Source organism: Anser cygnoides, chromosome 2, assembly GCF_040182565.1.
Source record: "Anser cygnoides isolate HZ-2024a breed goose chromosome 2, Taihu_goose_T2T_genome, whole genome shotgun sequence".
Taxonomy (NCBI): Eukaryota; Metazoa; Chordata; class Aves; order Anseriformes; family Anatidae; genus Anser; species Anser cygnoides.
Window position 1 is genome coordinate 104015 of NC_089874.1, and position 14758 is coordinate 118772.

Genomic DNA, 14758 nt, shown 5'->3' on the forward strand with positions numbered 1-14758 from the left:
CACGCAAAGAGGCCCCCCCCCCCCCCCCCCCCCGCACTTCTCGTTCATCCCACGGGAATATGTCACTTAAAACAACAACCAGACTTGTTTGTAGCTCGCTTCACGACAATACTTTGTCTCAAACGCATACGCTCACACAAACGCTTTCAACACGACATACCCAGACGCCTACAAATAAGACATACAATTATCGCCACTCCAATTAACATCCCTCCAGCAGCTGCAAATGTTACCCAGGTAACCTTGTGACAATTTTGAGAGGCCCGCTTACCCTTCTCCTGCTTCTTATATAGCCATTAGCGGGTCCGTCCCGGCTCCCCAAACTGGGATGCAGCGGTAACCTCGGGTTTGCTCGATCTACTCCCAGGATCGCTAGCGGCCGCTCGCTCGCTCGCTCGGTCAGCAAAACCCCCTCGACCGCTCGGTCGGTCAGCCTGCAGGGTACCCTCCTCCCGTACGGGGACTATGCTGCACGCCAGACGTCTCTGCGCGATTTACCGGCCGCCCCGGCCACGCGTACGACTTACAGGCCCTTCCCGTACTGTAAAACGCACCGTTTGTCCGCGGCGTCAGGAGGTCTTGGCCTGCTCCCGCGGTGAGCGGCTGAGAGCGGAGGCTCCTCCGAGGAAAATACTCGGGGTGCACCTAGGGGCGTCCGCTCCGCAGTCGATCCCGCAGCCGAGCAGAGCGTCTCCTGGCTGGCTCGCCAAACTGACTTGTGGCAAACGGAGTCCACTATCAATAGGATCGTAAAGCAGGTATGTTTATTCAGCGCTCGGCAGCACGGGCGGTAGTCCCACCGAAGTCGTGCGCACCCGACGCAGCAATTTGCCGTGGTTATCCGCAGCACAGGGTTACATACGCATGAAGTTTCACAGTACGCCTATACCTATTCATAACCTGTCCCCGCTTCGCGTTCAAATCGGTTCCAAGGAGTTATTTCCGTAAGCTCCTCCCATCTTCGCTTGCGCAGTGTCTCCTGGTGGTGTTCCTCGGGGGGGGGGATGAAGGTTGACGACTCTTCCTCGTCACCGCTAGTTGACCTCTTGTCTTTGCGCGGACTCGGTCGCTCCTCGGCTCTTGCCCATCCGCAGGACCGGTTTCTGCAGGTCTCTTAAGATAGGCTCACACTCTTCTGGAGAGACTAACCTTGGAAAGGGGCCCAAAGCTTCTCGCTTTAATTGATTTGCACAGTGCGCAATAGTGAGCAAAGACGCTAAGCAGCATCCGCTAGTTTAATGCTGTCAGCGCTCTCTCTCTCTACTCCGTAAGATTCTCCTAACTCCCTCTCTCAAAAGCAGCCCTTCGGAACCGTGCTGCCCGCCCCCCCCCGCCCCGCCGCCCGCCCGCCCGCCCGCCCGCAGTGCGTGACCTGCTGCCCCGGACGCCGGAGACGGCCGCTTACCCAGCGCGAAGGGACGGCATGCGCTGCCAGGAGCGCAAGCGAGCACAGAGCCGTCCCGCCCCGCGGCAGGGGCAGCGAGGGGGGAAGCGAGCGCACGCGCTGGGCCGCGACCTGCCCTCCGCGGAGCCAGGAACCCTGCGGCGCTCCCTCACCCCCTGCGGCGGCCGGGCGGCAGCTGCCGGGGCGCTGCCCCGCCCCGCCCCGCCCCGCGCCCCGCCGCGGAAGGGAGGCGTTCCCCCGCCGAACGCCGGCCAGCTCTGTCTTCGGACACCCACAGCAACCTCCCGAGGGAGGTGCACCGTTCCCGGAGGTACTGCAATACCGGGACGATGCGCGGAGCGGAGGGAGCAAGCTCCGGATCCAACTCCCGAGCCCAAAAATCCGTTTAATATAAAGTCCTCTCATCGAGGACGTATCAGATATTAAACTGATAAGAACAGATACTACACTTGATCTTAGCCAAAAGGCCGAGAAGCGATGCCCGCGCCCTCGCCCCCGCGACACCCGATCCCGCGCCCACCACCCCGACCTCACGGCCGCTGCTCCACCGCCCGCCCCCGCCCTCCCGGGGCTCAACCCGCCGCCCTCGACCACCCTCTCGGGCGCTCCGCTCGCAGCCGCGACCCCCGACCGCCCCGCCGCCGCGTCGCCGGGGCCTCCCAGCGGCCCCTTCGGGCCCCCGCGCGCCCGATTCGCTCGGCCCCGCGCGGAATTTGCATGCCCCGCCCCCGGCACCGCCTCTCCCTCCCCGCGGCTCACCCGCCGCGTGCCCCGCCCACCGAGCCCCTGCGCCCGACCTTCGCTCCGCGCTGATTGGCGCAGCTCGGCCTCCTCTGGGCGTTCGCCCCGCCCCTTCGCCCGCCCTCCTCCCCTCCCCTCCCCTCCGGCGGGATTTGCATGCCCCGCCCACCGCCCCGGAGCCGCGCCGCCGCCCGCCGCCTCATTGGCCGGGGCCCCGGGCCGCCCGCCCCGGCGGCGCCGAGCAGCGCCGCGGGACCTGCGCGCGGCCGGCCGGCTCTCGCCGGCAAGGAAGGCCCGGCAGAAGGCTGCCGCCGGCGGGGGCCCTCCGACCCTCCGTTCAGCGCCTGCGGACGCCTCCGGAGCGAGGCACGGGGCTCGGCCCGGCGCGGCGAGCGGGGGAGCGCAGCCGCCGCGCGAGGAGGGGCTGCGAGCGCTGAGCGCGCTCGAGCCGGAGGGGAGACGCTTTGTCTGCTCCGGGAGCCGGGAGGAGACGCGACCGGGACGGCGACCCGAGCTGGCCGTCAAGGGGTGTCCGCAACCGGGAAGGACGGCCGGGGGGCGGCTGCTGCTCGGGAACCGGCTGCTGCTCGGGAACCGGCCGGGCAACCGGACACGCGTGCGGTGAGCAATTGCGGCGTGCGGCGGTAGCTTTGCGTGTGCGTACACGTTGTTGCCGTTACTTCCTCTGAGTTTTCTGTCCTATTAAACTGTCTTTATCTCAACCCGCACGCTTTACCCCACCCCACCCCCGCTTCTCTCGCCTTTCCCGGAGGGGGGGACTGAGGCAGCGAGGAAGCGGCTGCGCGGCGCTGAGCTGTGCGGCAGGTGGAAGCTCGGCAGCCGGAGAGGCTCCCGCTGCCCCGGCATCGCGGCCAGCCCCCGTCGCCTTCCCCTCCCCCGACAGCCGAAGGGCCGTGCCGCTACATAACCTGCTCCCGTAAAGCCGGCAAGCGCCGTGTGCTCGGGGTGCTGGAAGCAGCCACCGCGGGGCTGGAAACACAGCTTTCCACCCGGAACACCATCCTGGGCTTTGAAAAGCAAGTCTTGCGAGAAAAACCTCAGTAACTTGCTCAGACCGGGTCTTCTGTGAAGCTGTTCTATTCACGATTGCAGCGGCGGGGGTCCTGCGAGCGGCAGCAACCAGCAAAAGTCTATCGTAACCTTATATTCCCTCTTACCCAACGCTCGATTCCTCCCGTTTCCTCACTGGCTGAGTGCTACAGGTTCACAAGCTACTCAACACTTGTTGCTATGCCATGTATATCCAATTTTACTTGACCAACTGTTAATTTCTCCTTCCCCCCCCCATCTTGTCTCGTGACCACAGGGCCCACGATCTCTTGCTTTTACTGATTTTGCACTGCTCGTCCTGTTTTTCTTACCTATCCTCCTTATTTGGGGACAGTGGGACCTTCCCCTTTATCTCTTTAACGTCCTCTCCACTGCTGTGCTGCTGTCATGCCTGCACAATCACTTTTGGATATGCAAGGTTAGTGGAATTTTCCACCGCAAAAACACCTTCTACTGCAAAAATGCAGCTTTTTCTCACGGTCTCGTGGCAACACGGCACGCCGGAAACAATTGAATCAGACAGTGGGACTCATTTCCACAACGACCTCATAAACATCTGGGCCAAACAGCATGGCATTGAATGGGTATACCACATCCCTTCTCCCGCACCAGCATCCAGGAAAACAAACAAGCAAACAAACAAAAAAAAACACAGTACAGCAGACTGATAACGAATATGCTGAAAGCAATGGGTGCTGAGACATTCAAACATTGGGATGCTGCACTGGGTCTGGCTGGGATGGAGTTAACTTTCCCCGCGGCAGCCCACACAGTGCCGTGCTCTGCACGTGTAGCTAGAACAGCACCGGTGTCACAGCGGTGTCGGCGTCGTGTCTACTGCTGAGCAATGATGGCACAGCATCAGGACTCCCTCACCCCCCCAACCCCCCCCCCCCCCCGAGCCAGCAGGCTGGGGGTGGGCAAGAGGGGAGGAAGAAACATCAGCAGGGCAGCTGACGTAAAGCAAGCGAAGGGATGTTCCGTACCATATGATGTCACGCTCAGCAATAAAAGGTGGAAAAAGGAAGAAGAGGGGAGGGGTGGGCTCTCGCTGTGAAAACATCTGTCCTCCCGAACAATGGGTACGTGCGTTGAGGCCCTGCTTCAGGGACGTGGTCAAGCATCGCCCATTGGTGGGAAGTGGAGAGTGATTTCTTTCCTCTGCACCTCCACACGGCCTTTGTGTGTTTCTTTTTTTTTTTTCTTTTTCTTCTTCTTCTTCCCCTTTCCCTTTAGTTAAGTTATTTAATAACAATTTTCCCTTAATAATTATTTTTCCTTTTAATTAAATTATCCTTATCTCAACCCATGAGTTGTTTCCTTCCTTTTCTTCTTCCCCTCCTCTTCTGAGGAGGGGGAGTGAAAGAGCAATTGTGGTGGAGTTCAGCTGCCTAGCAAGGTAAAACCACCCCAGATGCACATGCAGCAACAGCCACCTGGTTAGTCTGCCAATCGAGCTAGCCCTGCCCAATCAAAACTCCTCCACACATAGAAAGGGATAAAGTCCTTGCAGCGCATATAAAAACAAACAAACAAACAAACAAAACAAAACATCCTGGGGAAGACAGTCTGACTTATTCCTGCCTCAGGCAAAGGCAAAGCCATCCGTGGGATTGCTTTTGCTCAAGGACCTGGGTGCACTTGGCGGGTGATGCAGAAGTACGGGGCAGCCTGAAAACCCTCAGGGGTGTCTGGGGTGAGCGTAGGCAGTCCTTTGAGTTGTACAACGTTAGTTGCCGTGTAATGCTGTATGTCATCTGCAGTCGCTATATGTCAACGGCATTACAGTACGAGTCGCTCGGATTAACGAAGAAGGACAGCACGTGCACGGACACGCGGGGCTTTCCTTGCATACAGGGATCACCGTGCCTGCACGCGCGCGCGCACACCCACCCCAACTTTCGGCGAGTCCTCCCCCACCCAGCCTCAGCACACAGGCAGCCCTGCCGCCCAGGACTTCCACGATCCTGGGGACTCCTGCTTGCACTCACCTTCTTCCTTGCCGTAGCCCCAGCAACGCTCAGTAACCTCACCACGCTCTAAGGTTTCTCTAAGACCTTTCTGGACCCAGCTTGGCTGCCCCCAGGCAGCAAAGGGGCCGCAAGGCAGACAAACTGCAACTGCAGCCTCCTCCTCGTCTTCCTCCTCCACCAGCCCTGCAGTTGCCATCCGCACCCAGGTGCGGCCCTTTTATGAGGAGGGGCTGCTGGGCTCACCACCCTCGTTAGCCACACCTGGGGCTCCAGTGATTGGGGGTCCAGTGACAGCTTTTAGTTTTTAGTTGTTGTTGTTGTTTTATTATTATTATTATTATTATTATTATTATTATTATTATTTTATTTTTTTACTGGGGCCCTGTGACAGGTTTTCACTATCTTTTCCTAATCTTCTTCCCAAATGTCCCCGTTCTCTGGGATTAAACTCTTCTTTCCACATACAAACTTTACTATTTCAGGTTATTAAAGCGCCCCGTTCCAATCGTAAATCCACAGGACTTCGGGAAAACACCTGAAGCGCTCGGCCCTCCGTCTTCTAGACAAACGATACCACCGTTTCCACAAAGTTTACATTTCAACAGGACCGAATTTCAAGCCGAATGCCATTTTTTCTCATGCACTTTGTTAGTAAGCCCACGCAAAACAAGGAATCGCTCCTACGTATCCATCAGTATGGGGGTTTAAAAAGGTACTGAGGCCTAAATAAATTCGCTCTCCCCCTTCGTACCAAATTCCCAGGGCTCAAGCCCGAACCGCCAAAGAAGTGACTCTCCGTTCTACGGCTTTGATAATCGGTCAGCCCCCTCCCCCCCCAGTACTTGGGAAACCGACCAAACACCACAGCGAATATACCCAAACTTCTCAACTGTTCCTTAGATAACGCTCCCGCCGCCTTTCTCCCTGTCACACTCGAAACATTTAAGAGGATGACAAGATGCACCAGCGGGCCCGTACATCGGGCACCACCAGTCAACGCTGGGATAAAGCAGCGCTTCCTTTCGGTCTGTCGTGCGCCTCGTTCGTCTCCGGCCGTTCCCCTCGCGGAGAATACGGAACCGCGGATCGGAACTCCGCGCTCGCCTCGCGGCGATGCTGCGTCTCACTCACGCGGCGCAATCACGCAAAGAGGCCCCCCCCCCCCCCCCCCGCACTTCTCGTTCATCCCACGGGAATATGTCACTTAAAACAACAACCAGACTTGTTTGTAGCTCGCTTCACGACAATACTTTGTCTCAAACGCATACGCTCACACAAACGCTTTCAACACGACATACCCAGACGCCTACAAATAAGACATACAATTATCGCCACTCCAATTAACATCCCTCCAGCAGCTGCAAATGTTACCCAGGTAACCTTGTGACAATTTTGAGAGGCCCGCTTACCCTTCTCCTGCTTCTTATATAGCCATTAGCGGGTCCGTCCCGGCTCCCCAAACTGGGATGCAGCGGTAGCCTCGGGTTTGCTCGATCTACTCCCAGGATCGCTAGCGGCCGCTCGCTCGCTCGCTCGGTCAGCAAAACCCCCTCGACCGCTCGGTCGGTCAGCCTGCAGGGTACCCTCCTCCCGTACGGGGACTATGCTGCACGCCAGACGTCTCTGCGCGATTTACCGGCCGCCCCGGCCACGCGTACGACTTACAGGCCCTTCCCGTACTGTAAAACGCACCGTTTGTCCGCGGCGTCAGGAGGTCTTGGCCTGCTCCCGCGGTGAGCGGCTGAGAGCGGAGGCTCCTCCGAGGAAAATACTCGGGGTGCACCTAGGGGCGTCCGCTCCGCAGTCGATCCCGCAGCCGAGCAGAGCGTCTCCTGGCTGGCTCGCCAAACTGACTTGTGGCAAACGGAGTCCACTATCAATAGGATCGTAAAGCAGGTATGTTTATTCAGCGCTCGGCAGCACGGGCGGTAGTCCCACCGAAGTCGTGCGCACCCGACGCAGCAATTTGCCGTGGTTATCCGCAGCACAGGGTTACATACGCATGAAGTTTCACAGTACGCCTATACCTATTCATAACCTGTCCCCGCTTCGCGTTCAAATCGGTTCCAAGGAGTTATTTCCGTAAGCTCCTCCCATCTTCGCTTGCGCAGTGTCTCCTGGTGGTGTTCCTCGGGGGGGGGGATGAAGGTTGACGACTCTTCCTCGTCACCGCTAGTTGACCTCTTGTCTTTGCGCGGACTCGGTCGCTCCTCGGCTCTTGCCCATCCGCAGGACCGGTTTCTGCAGGTCTCTTAAGATAGGCTCACACTCTTCTGGAGAGACTAACCTTGGAAAGGGGCCCAAAGCTTCTCGCTTTAATTGATTTGCACAGTGCGCAATAGTGAGCAAAGACGCTAAGCAGCATCCGCTAGTTTAATGCTGTCAGCGCTCTCTCTCTCTACTCCGTAAGATTCTCCTAACTCCCTCTCTCAAAAGCAGCCCTTCGGAACCGTGCTGCCCGCCCCCCCCCGCCCCGCCGCCCGCCCGCCCGCCCGCCCGCAGTGCGTGACCTGCTGCCCCGGACGCCGGAGACGGCCGCTTACCCAGCGCGAAGGGACGGCATGCGCTGCCAGGAGCGCAAGCGAGCACAGAGCCGTCCCGCCCCGCGGCAGGGGCAGCGAGGGGGGAAGCGAGCGCACGCGCTGGGCCGCGACCTGCCCTCCGCGGAGCCAGGAACCCTGCGGCGCTCCCTCACCCCCTGCGGCGGCCGGGCGGCAGCTGCCGGGGCGCTGCCCCGCCCCGCCCCGCCCCGCGCCCCGCCGCGGAAGGGAGGCGTTCCCCCGCCGAACGCCGGCCAGCTCTGTCTTCGGACACCCACAGCAACCTCCCGAGGGAGGTGCACCGTTCCCGGAGGTACTGCAATACCGGGACGATGCGCGGAGCGGAGGGAGCAAGCTCCGGATCCAACTCCCGAGCCCAAAAATCCGTTTAATATAAAGTCCTCTCATCGAGGACGTATCAGATATTAAACTGATAAGAACAGATACTACACTTGATCTTAGCCAAAAGGCCGAGAAGCGATGCCCGCGCCCTCGCCCCCGCGACACCCGATCCCGCGCCCACCACCCCGACCTCACGGCCGCTGCTCCACCGCCCGCCCCCGCCCTCCCGGGGCTCAACCCGCCGCCCTCGACCACCCTCTCGGGCGCTCCGCTCGCAGCCGCGACCCCCGACCGCCCCGCCGCCGCGTCGCCGGGGCCTCCCAGCGGCCCCTTCGGGCCCCCGCGCGCCCGATTCGCTCGGCCCCGCGCGGAATTTGCATGCCCCGCCCCCGGCACCGCCTCTCCCTCCCCGCGGCTCACCCGCCGCGTGCCCCGCCCACCGAGCCCCTGCGCCCGACCTTCGCTCCGCGCTGATTGGCGCAGCTCGGCCTCCTCTGGGCGTTCGCCCCGCCCCTTCGCCCGCCCTCCTCCCCTCCCCTCCCCTCCGGCGGGATTTGCATGCCCCGCCCACCGCCCCGGAGCCGCGCCGCCGCCCGCCGCCTCATTGGCCGGGGCCCCGGGCCGCCCGCCCCGGCGGCGCCGAGCAGCGCCGCGGGACCTGCGCGCGGCCGGCCGGCTCTCGCCGGCAAGGAAGGCCCGGCAGAAGGCTGCCGCCGGCGGGGGCCCTCCGACCCTCCGTTCAGCGCCTGCGGACGCCTCCGGAGCGAGGCACGGGGCTCGGCCCGGCGCGGCGAGCGGGGGAGCGCAGCCGCCGCGCGAGGAGGGGCTGCGAGCGCTGAGCGCGCTCGAGCCGGAGGGGAGACGCTTTGTCTGCTCCGGGAGCCGGGAGGAGACGCGACCGGGACGGCGACCCGAGCTGGCCGTCAAGGGGTGTCCGCAACCGGGAAGGACGGCCGGGGGGCGGCTGCTGCTCGGGAACCGGCTGCTGCTCGGGAACCGGCCGGGCAACCGGACACGCGTGCGGTGAGCAATTGCGGCGTGCGGCGGTAGCTTTGCGTGTGCGTACACGTTGTTGCCGTTACTTCCTCTGAGTTTTCTGTCCTATTAAACTGTCTTTATCTCAACCCGCACGCTTTACCCACCCCACCCCCCCCGCTTCTCTCGCCTTTCCCGGAGGGGGGGACTGAGGCAGCGAGGAAGCGGCTGCGCGGCGCTGAGCTGTGCGGCAGGTGGAAGCTCGGCAGCCGGAGAGGCTCCCGCTGCCCCGGCATCGCGGCCAGCCCCCGTCGCCTTCCCCTCCCCCGACAGCCGAAGGGCCGTGCCGCTACATAACCTGCTCCCGTAAAGCCGGCAAGCGCCGTGTGCTCGGGGTGCTGGAAGCAGCCACCGCGGGGCTGGAAACACAGCTTTCCACCCGGAACACCATCCTGGGCTTTGAAAAGCAAGTCTTGCGAGAAAAACCTCAGTAACTTGCTCAGACCGGGTCTTCTGTGAAGCTGTTCTATTCACGATTGCAGCGGCGGGGGTCCTGCGAGCGGCAGCAACCAGCAAAAGTCTATCGTAACCTTATATTCCCTCTTACCCAACGCTCGATTCCTCCCGTTTCCTCACTGGCTGAGTGCTACAGGTTCACAAGCTACTCAACACTTGTTGCTATGCCATGTATATCCAATTTTACTTGACCAACTGTTAATTTCTCCTTCCCCCCCCCATCTTGTCTCGTGACCACAGGGCCCACGATCTCTTGCTTTTACTGATTTTGCACTGCTCGTCCTGTTTTTCTTACCTATCCTCCTTATTTGGGGACAGTGGGACCTTCCCCTTTATCTCTTTAACGTCCTCTCCACTGCTGTGCTGCTGTCATGCCTGCACAATCACTTTTGGATATGCAAGGTTAGTGGAATTTTCCACCGCAAAAACACCTTCTACTGCAAAAATGCAGCTTTTTCTCACGGTCTCGTGGCAACACGGCACGCCGGAAACAATTGAATCAGACAGTGGGACTCATTTCCACAACGACCTCATAAACATCTGGGCCAAACAGCATGGCATTGAATGGGTATACCACATCCCTTCTCCCGCACCAGCATCCAGGAAAACAAACAAGCAAACAAACAAAAAAAAACACAGTACAGCAGACTGATAACGAATATGCTGAAAGCAATGGGTGCTGAGACATTCAAACATTGGGATGCTGCACTGGGTCTGGCTGGGATGGAGTTAACTTTCCCCGCGGCAGCCCACACAGTGCCGTGCTCTGCACGTGTAGCTAGAACAGCACCGGTGTCACAGCGGTGTCGGCGTCGTGTCTACTGCTGAGCAATGATGGCACAGCATCAGGACTCCCTCACCCCCCCAACCCCCCCCCCCCCCCGAGCCAGCAGGCTGGGGGTGGGCAAGAGGGGAGGAAGAAACATCAGCAGGGCAGCTGACGTAAAGCAAGCGAAGGGATGTTCCGTACCATATGATGTCACGCTCAGCAATAAAAGGTGGAAAAAGGAAGAAGAGGGGAGGGGTGGGCTCTCGCTGTGAAAACATCTGTCCTCCCGAACAATGGGTACGTGCGTTGAGGCCCTGCTTCAGGGACGTGGTCAAGCATCGCCCATTGGTGGGAAGTGGAGAGTGATTTCTTTCCTCTGCACCTCCACACGGCCTTTGTGTGTTTCTTTTTTTTTTTTCTTTTTCTTCTTCTTCTTCCCCTTTCCCTTTAGTTAAGTTATTTAATAACAATTTTCCCTTAATAATTATTTTTCCTTTTAATTAAATTATCCTTATCTCAACCCATGAGTTGTTTCCTTCCTTTTCTTCTTCCCCTCCTCTTCTGAGGAGGGGGAGTGAAAGAGCAATTGTGGTGGAGTTCAGCTGCCTAGCAAGGTAAAACCACCCCAGATGCACATGCAGCAACAGCCACCTGGTTAGTCTGCCAATCGAGCTAGCCCTGCCCAATCAAAACTCCTCCACACATAGAAAGGGATAAAGTCCTTGCAGCGCATATAAAAACAAACAAACAAACAAACAAAACAAAACATCCTGGGGAAGACAGTCTGACTTATTCCTGCCTCAGGCAAAGGCAAAGCCATCCGTGGGATTGCTTTTGCTCAAGGACCTGGGTGCACTTGGCGGGTGATGCAGAAGTACGGGGCAGCCTGAAAACCCTCAGGGGTGTCTGGGGTGAGCGTAGGCAGTCCTTTGAGTTGTACAACGTTAGTTGCCGTGTAATGCTGTATGTCATCTGCAGTCGCTATATGTCAACGGCATTACAGTACGAGTCGCTCGGATTAACGAAGAAGGACAGCACGTGCACGGACACGCGGGGCTTTCCTTGCATACAGGGATCACCGTGCCTGCACGCGCGCGCGCACACCCACCCCAACTTTCGGCGAGTCCTCCCCCACCCAGCCTCAGCACACAGGCAGCCCTGCCGCCCAGGACTTCCACGATCCTGGGGACTCCTGCTTGCACTCACCTTCTTCCTTGCCGTAGCCCCAGCAACGCTCAGTAACCTCACCACGCTCTAAGGTTTCTCTAAGACCTTTCTGGACCCAGCTTGGCTGCCCCCAGGCAGCAAAGGGGCCGCAAGGCAGACAAACTGCAACTGCAGCCTCCTCCTCGTCTTCCTCCTCCACCAGCCCTGCAGTTGCCATCCGCACCCAGGTGCGGCCCTTTTATGAGGAGGGGCTGCTGGGCTCACCACCCTCGTTAGCCACACCTGGGGCTCCAGTGATTGGGGGTCCAGTGACAGCTTTTAGTTTTTAGTTGTTGTTGTTGTTTTATTATTATTATTATTATTATTATTATTATTATTATTATTTTATTTTTTTACTGGGGCCCTGTGACAGGTTTTCACTATCTTTTCCTAATCTTCTTCCCAAATGTCCCCGTTCTCTGGGATTAAACTCTTCTTTCCACATACAAACTTTACTATTTCAGGTTATTAAAGCGCCCCGTTCCAATCGTAAATCCACAGGACTTCGGGAAAACACCTGAAGCGCTCGGCCCTCCGTCTTCTAGACAAACGATACCACCGTTTCCACAAAGTTTACATTTCAACAGGACCGAATTTCAAGCCGAATGCCATTTTTTCTCATGCACTTTGTTAGTAAGCCCACGCAAAACAAGGAATCGCTCCTACGTATCCATCAGTATGGGGGTTTAAAAAGGTACTGAGGCCTAAATAAATTCGCTCTCCCCCTTCGTACCAAATTCCCAGGGCTCAAGCCCGAACCGCCAAAGAAGTGACTCTCCGTTCTACGGCTTTGATAATCGGTCAGCCCCCTCCCCCCCCAGTACTTGGGAAACCGACCAAACACCACAGCGAATATACCCAAACTTCTCAACTGTTCCTTAGATAACGCTCCCGCCGCCTTTCTCCCTGTCACACTCGAAACATTTAAGAGGATGACAAGATGCACCAGCGGGCCCGTACATCGGGCACCACCAGTCAACGCTGGGATAAAGCAGCGCTTCCTTTCGGTCTGTCGTGCGCCTCGTTCGTCTCCGGCCGTTCCCCTCGCGGAGAATACGGAACCGCGGATCGGAACTCCGCGCTCGCCTCGCGGCGATGCTGCGTCTCACTCACGCGGCGCAATCACGCAAAGAGGCCCCCCCCCCCCCCCCCCGCACTTCTCGTTCATCCCACGGGAATATGTCACTTAAAACAACAACCAGACTTGTTTGTAGCTCGCTTCACGACAATACTTTGTCTCAAACGCATACGCTCACACAAACGCTTTCAACACGACATACCCAGACGCCTACAAATAAGACATACAATTATCGCCACTCCAATTAACATCCCTCCAGCAGCTGCAAATGTTACCCAGGTAACCTTGTGACAATTTTGAGAGGCCCGCTTACCCTTCTCCTGCTTCTTATATAGCCATTAGCGGGTCCGTCCCGGCTCCCCAAACTGGGATGCAGCGGTAGCCTCGGGTTTGCTCGATCTACTCCCAGGATCGCTAGCGGCCGCTCGCTCGCTCGCTCGGTCAGCAAAACCCCCTCGACCGCTCGGTCGGTCAGCCTGCAGGGTACCCTCCTCCCGTACGGGGACTATGCTGCACGCCAGACGTCTCTGCGCGATTTACCGGCCGCCCCGGCCACGCGTACGACTTACAGGCCCTTCCCGTACTGTAAAACGCACCGTTTGTCCGCGGCGTCAGGAGGTCTTGGCCTGCTCCCGCGGTGAGCGGCTGAGAGCGGAGGCTCCTCCGAGGAAAATACTCGGGGTGCACCTAGGGGCGTCCGCTCCGCAGTCGATCCCGCAGCCGAGCAGAGCGTCTCCTGGCTGGCTCGCCAAACTGACTTGTGGCAAACGGAGTCCACTATCAATAGGATCGTAAAGCAGGTATGTTTATTCAGCGCTCGGCAGCACGGGCGGTAGTCCCACCGAAGTCGTGCGCACCCGACGCAGCAATTTGCCGTGGTTATCCGCAGCACAGGGTTACATACGCATGAAGTTTCACAGTACGCCTATACCTATTCATAACCTGTCCCCGCTTCGCGTTCAAATCGGTTCCAAGGAGTTATTTCCGTAAGCTCCTCCCATCTTCGCTTGCGCAGTGTCTCCTGGTGGTGTTCCTCGGGGGGGGGGATGAAGGTTGACGACTCTTCCTCGTCACCGCTAGTTGACCTCTTGTCTTTGCGCGGACTCGGTCGCTCCTCGGCTCTTGCCCATCCGCAGGACCGGTTTCTGCAGGTCTCTTAAGATAGGCTCACACTCTTCTGGAGAGACTAACCTTGGAAAGGGGCCCAAAGCTTCTCGCTTTAATTGATTTGCACAGTGCGCAATAGTGAGCAAAGACGCTAAGCAGCATCCGCTAGTTTAATGCTGTCAGCGCTCTCTCTCTCTACTCCGTAAGATTCTCCTAACTCCCTCTCTCAAAAGCAGCCCTTCGGAACCGTGCTGCCCGCCCCCCCCCGCCCCGCCGCCCGCCCGCCCGCCCGCCCGCAGTGCGTGACCTGCTGCCCCGGACGCCGGAGACGGCCGCTTACCCAGCGCGAAGGGACGGCATGCGCTGCCAGGAGCGCAAGCGAGCACAGAGCCGTCCCGCCCCGCGGCAGGGGCAGCGAGGGGGGAAGCGAGCGCACGCGCTGGGCCGCGACCTGCCCTCCGCGGAGCCAGGAACCCTGCGGCGCTCCCTCACCCCCTGCGGCGGCCGGGCGGCAGCTGCCGGGGCGCTGCCCCGCCCCGCCCCGCCCCGCGCCCCGCCGCGGAAGGGAGGCGTTCCCCCGCCGAACGCCGGCCAGCTCTGTCTTCGGACACCCACAGCAACCTCCCGAGGGAGGTGCACCGTTCCCGGAGGTACTGCAATACCGGGACGATGCGCGGAGCGGAGGGAGCAAGCTCCGGATCCAACTCCCGAGCCCAAAAATCCGTTTAATATAAAGTCCTCTCATCGAGGACGTATCAGATATTAAACTGATAAGAACAGATACTACACTTGATCTTAGCCAAAAGGCCGAGAAGCGATGCCCGCGCCCTCGCCCCCGCGACACCCGATCCCGCGCCCACCACCCCGACCTCACGGCCGCTGCTCCACCGCCCGCCCCCGCCCTCCCGGGGCTCAACCCGCCGCCCTCGACCACCCTCTCGGGCGCTCCGCTCGCAGCCGCGACCCCCGACCGCCCCGCCGCCGCGTCGCCGGGGCCTCCCAGCGGCCCCTTCGGGCCCCCGCGCGCCCGATTCG

At 59.5% G+C, this 14758-nt stretch overlaps 5 long non-coding RNA genes and 3 other non-coding genes across 8 annotated transcripts; 2 read left to right on the plus strand and 6 right to left on the minus strand.

Annotated features, from left to right (window-relative positions):
• Positions 1-742: 742 nt before the first annotated feature.
• On the minus strand, positions 743-2134 carry LOC136789979 (uncharacterized). The gene is made up of 2 exons (XR_010829000.1): positions 1406-2134; positions 743-1144 (listed from the first exon to the last, which is right to left on the minus strand). It is a non-coding gene; the product is annotated as an uncharacterized lncRNA (long non-coding RNA).
• On the minus strand, positions 1694-1884 carry LOC136790209 (U2 spliceosomal RNA). The gene has a single exon (XR_010829754.1). It is a non-coding gene; the product is annotated as a U2 spliceosomal RNA (small nuclear RNA).
• Positions 2135-2289: 155 nt separating the features above from the next.
• On the plus strand, positions 2290-8184 carry LOC136789985 (uncharacterized). The gene is made up of 2 exons (XR_010829006.1): positions 2290-2767; positions 5673-8184. It is a non-coding gene; the product is annotated as an uncharacterized lncRNA (long non-coding RNA).
• LOC136789977 (uncharacterized) lies at positions 7071-7873 on the minus strand. Its single transcript, XR_010828998.1, has 2 exons — positions 7734-7873; positions 7071-7472 (listed from the first exon to the last, which is right to left on the minus strand). It is a non-coding gene; the product is annotated as an uncharacterized lncRNA (long non-coding RNA).
• LOC136790210 (U2 spliceosomal RNA) lies at positions 8022-8212 on the minus strand. The gene has a single exon (XR_010829755.1). It is a non-coding gene; the product is annotated as a U2 spliceosomal RNA (small nuclear RNA).
• Positions 8213-8617: 405 nt separating this feature from the next.
• LOC136789983 (uncharacterized) lies at positions 8618-14514 on the plus strand. The gene is made up of 2 exons (XR_010829004.1): positions 8618-9095; positions 12003-14514. It is a non-coding gene; the product is annotated as an uncharacterized lncRNA (long non-coding RNA).
• On the minus strand, positions 13401-14203 carry LOC136789978 (uncharacterized). Its single transcript, XR_010828999.1, has 2 exons — positions 14064-14203; positions 13401-13802 (listed from the first exon to the last, which is right to left on the minus strand). It is a non-coding gene; the product is annotated as an uncharacterized lncRNA (long non-coding RNA).
• On the minus strand, positions 14352-14542 carry LOC136790211 (U2 spliceosomal RNA). The gene has a single exon (XR_010829756.1). It is a non-coding gene; the product is annotated as a U2 spliceosomal RNA (small nuclear RNA).
• Positions 14543-14758: the final 216 nt, after the last annotated feature.